Source organism: Oratosquilla oratoria, chromosome 17 (assembly GCF_046742065.1).
Source record: "Oratosquilla oratoria isolate Oo_2021 chromosome 17, ASM4674206v1, whole genome shotgun sequence".
NCBI lineage: Eukaryota > Metazoa > Arthropoda > Malacostraca > Stomatopoda > Squillidae > Oratosquilla > Oratosquilla oratoria.
The window spans coordinates 49,561,350-49,566,349 of NC_134793.1; positions in this window are offsets into that span (position 1 = coordinate 49,561,350).

The following is a 5,000-nucleotide window of genomic DNA, read 5'->3' on the forward strand; positions in this document are numbered from 1 at the left end:
GATTGAATATTCTAAACTATTTACGTAGTTCGTGTATAAGCAATTTTTCCACAGAAAATATTTTATAAAGTAAATAATTCCTTTCCCACTTGGACTTTCTTCTTTAAAGATTTAGCTCTATTTATGTACACAAATATTAAAAATATTATCGAGTAACAAATGAAGTAAAGGATATACAGTTATGTATGTAGAGGTAAGCGTACAAAAAAATGTATAGATCTATGTAATCAATAACTAATTTTTTTTTAGAAAAATATAAAAAAAATGCAAATAATATGGTAATGATAGTAATTGCTGCCATAAGTTTCACTGACTGAAAACCTTGAACCCCACGGCTCCTGGCAACAGTCCATGAATCTTCCTATTGATCTCTAGGGAGAAACCTTGGGATATTTCTTGTCGTTTCTGTGTAGGACTGTTTTATTCCACCGTTCTGTGATAGTTTCTATCTATCAATATAACAAGAGGCTTCTTCTCCTTTGTAAGAGAGATGCACTCTGTAATAGCAGGAGTGGAGAGGTTGCCCGTTTTAGTTCTTATTATGTGTAAATGTAGAGGAAACCCTGTCAAATTTGAAACAGGTATCCATTTCCAGATGAGGGTGAAAATATTGACGGATTCTGAATTTTTGGCACTGAGGCGATGATTGTATATGATGTTTCTATAGTAGGACAACATGCAAATAGTTAAGGAAGTATCAAATAAAGAGAAATTGTTCAAAGCCACAAAAAAAGAAAAAAACTAACAAAACTCTTTGGATGCCACTGACCCAAAAATACAAAAGTTTACTTGATAAAATGTTTACATGTAGTGGAGCAAAAAGACAAAATTGACGCTATTCCAACGCAAAAGAAAAGAAAATAATATTACAACACAGTTTATTTATAACTACATTTCGTCACGGAAAAAAAATGAGACAGCATAGCAAGGAACAGTACATTAAAAATCAGTTTTCTACATAACTGTAAGCAACTTCTAAAGGAAACTAAATAATAACTATCTCCCTCATGAGCAGATACACTGTATACGATTACATTTCTCACACATTTGTACCAATCCTTCCTAGACATCAATCATCTCTCATACAGGAGTGCAAATCCTTTCAAACACCAGTCATCCTATTGCAATTTTTTTTCTCGCAAGCCTAGGGACCCTGAATAGGAATATTCTTGTGAGCTACCTTTGTGGGCCCCTGAGCACATGTGATATGTGCCAATAAAACTCATATTAGTTGACACGGTGATTCTGAAGTGTGGAGGGACCGAGAGATCACTGCCCTGCGTCCTATGGAGCTCCAGTCTGCAGTTTTGTATTATCTCTCCGCCGATTGAATAGACTCACATACGTTCCTACACTCTCAATGGTTTTATGGCCGTTTCCACTAAAACCCATATCTCATACCAATGCTGTTACTTTTTAATTATTATTGTTATCTTTTGACCCCTTTTATTGGTTAGAAATTGTTCTGTAACTGGCCATGGATTTTCCCATTCAGAGTGTTTAAAAAAAGGATGTGCCGACACAAAAGTCTGCAACAAAATTATTTGTTAAAAGTAAAAATTTTACAAAAGTTGGAGCGAGTTTGTTGGAGAGGAGTCAAACAAAATTTATATATTCTCTGTTCTTTAACATCTTCTGCCCGGTGACGACCATGTTGATCCAGGTAGACTTTTCTCTTCAATAAAATCTGATTCCTTTTCCTAAACGACAAAATCTTTTGTCTGACCACCAAAGGCTATCCAAACACATAAGGTAAAGGTGACCGTTGTGAATGCTGCTATGCACCTCTTACCATAAACCTAAAGTTTGTAAAATTTTGTATTTCCATAACTATGACTCATTGTATATATATATATATATATATATATATATATATATATATATATATATATATATACATGTATATATTTATATGTATACATATATATATGTATATATATATATATATATATATATATATGCAAAAATGAGTGTACACAGAACCACAAGTATAACTATTGCAAAATATGATGGCTATGTAAAGTTGCATTTAACAGTCTACTTTTTATCACAAGAGAATTTTTCATTATACGAATGCAGTGCTCTGGGCTGAGACTTAAATCTGACCATATTGCAGCATACACCGTATAGTAAATACCATGGTAAAACATATAGTCGAACATAAGCAAACGTTATATTTACTCTCTAAAAACATTTGAGTGATTAGAAGACTTTTGTTAGTGACTGTACAAGCTCGTAACATTCAATTTTACTACAACTTGATTTTTTTTTTTGGTAAAACTTATTTTACTATCTGATGAGTCCATTTTTATTTTTAATATTCCATCGGCAATAACCAGTGTATCGGTCCATGAGGAAATTATCGTGACGAAGAGGTGAGGTCACAAAGGGAGTGAAGGAGGAGAAAAAAATTCCATATTTTTCAATGTAAGTTAATCCAATCATAAAAAAAATCACTAAAGTCCCTAACATATTGATTGCATAGATTTATGAGTATGCAGGTAAAGGGCCTCCCTCGAATTACAGGACTCCAACCTCCTTCAAGCCAACGACAAACAGTTCCCTCAAGAATGTAAGAACACAGGAGACTGCAAGAAGCTATAGTGTCTACATCAGTCATTTCCATTTCATCCCTATCCATAAACTTATCTAATCTTCTCTTACATCAATAATTTGTTTCAGTCCTCACTAAGTCATTTAAAAAATGAATGAAATCACCTGGTGGCAGACAGAAAAAGTCAACAAAACTTCTGTAAGAGTTAAAATGTTAGAGTCAATTATCTGAGTTTAGGTCTGTGTATTCCAGGCTTTCATAACACACATGTGCACAACGAGGCTGAGGGAACTTTGGATGATGTATAAAGTGTAATGTATTCCATAACCAGACTAACGATATCCCAGTATCAGCTTTCACGTCAAGGATAACTTAGGACAAAGCAGTACCGTGGAGTTCAATGGATTAGAGAGCCAGCGAGAGATCAATTTCATAACAGGGGCAAAAGATAAATATACACACATATATATATATTTATATATATATATATATATATATATATATATATATACATATATATATATATATGCATATATTACATATATATATATATGTATATATATATATATATATATATACATATATATGTGTGTGTGTAGACATATGTAAGGTGACCTTTGAAAATGTCTTAGACAGACGAAAACGTTCGGTCACCTTTCATTTTATTTTCCAATCGGTTTTATTACACATACACACACACACACACACACACACACACACACACACACACACACACACACACACACACACACACACACACACACACACACACACACACACGCACACACACACACACACACACACACATATATATATATATATATATATATATATATATATATATATATATGTATATGTATATATATGTACAGGTATATATATATATATATATATATATATATATATATATATATCTATATATATATATATATATAACACAGGAACCCACAGTCGGAGAAAGAATAAACTTCGACTGTGGGTTCCTGTGTGTTATTTACAAATGTGCTACTACATTTCTATTTAGAAATATATATATATATATATATATATATATATATATATATATATATATATAAACATTGTAGCTTGTTTAGAGGGGCTGCAAAATATGAGAGGAGGACAGGTAACAGGAAAATATTAAGGATAAGTGAAGAGAAAAAGGGAGATGATGAAAGGAAATGGGAGGAAAAGAAAGAAAAATAATGGGAAGAGAATGGAATGGGAATGAAAAAAGGAAATGGAAGAGAGGGGAAAGGACTGGAAAAATGAGAGAAAGAAGACAAGGAGTAGGAAGGGAGAAGAAAGGGAAGGAAAAATGAGGAAATGGAAGAGAAGGGCAGGTAATGGAAGAATGAAAATAAAAAGTGAAGGAGTAGGAAAGGAGAAGGAAAGGAAGAGAAAAGATGAGAAGGGAAGGGGGAAAGTGATGGGAAGAAATAGGAAGAAAATAATAAATGGTGAGGGAAAAGATAGAGAAGGAAGAGGATGAGAAGAGATAAAGGAAGGAAGGTGATAGATAGAGGAACGAGACAGAAGTGGGGAAAAGAAGTGAAGAAAGGAAAGAGAAGGATAAGGAAGGTCAGAGAAGCGAAGAAAAGAAAAAGAAGGAAAGGAAAGGAAAGGGAAGGAAAGGAAAAGGAAGGGAAAGAAAGGTAAGGGAAGAAAAAGGAAGTGAAGGGAAAGGAAGTTATTATGAAGGGAGAAGCGGAGTGAAGAGGAAGTGAGGGGCGAGGACAGGACGGGAAGGAACCGGGAAGAGGAAGGAGACAGAGGAGGAGCCGAGAGAGGCTCGGAAGAACACATAAGACTGTAGGAAAAGTTTGTCAGTTGGGGAAGGCGTGCCCGGAGAAGAAAAGGCTCCGGGAATGTGTCCTTCGTGAGCATAACCCATCAATGCTGACATCTCCGGCAGCATGGATGTTGTGTGCCATGCTGTGTCTCTATGCTGTGTCCCATGCTGTGCCTCTATCCCGTTGCGTCTCGTTCTGTGTCCCATACTGTCCGACCATGCTGTACGCCATGCTGTGACAAATGCTGCATGCAAAATTGTACTCCAAGATGTATCCCATGCTGTGTTCTGTAGATGAGCCATACTGTTAGTCATGCTAAAACCCATGACGTAATCCATGCTGTGGGCCATGTTATATGTGATGCTTCAGCCCTACTTCGGGCCATAGGATGATTCATGCTGTGCGACATGCTATTTGGGACTTAGTGAACCATGCTGTGTGCCATGTTCACATTGTTTGCTGTGGGCCCTGACACAGATTCCTGGCTCTTGTATTCGATCACCGGGATAAGGTATCGGAAATGATCGAGTAGAGAGTACACAATGACATAAATGGAGCAGCTTGGTGAGGATTAAGGGTAGGAAATGAGAGAAAATAGAATAGTTAGATATATAAAAAATGAATATGAGTAAATAAATGAACATGCAATTGTGTAA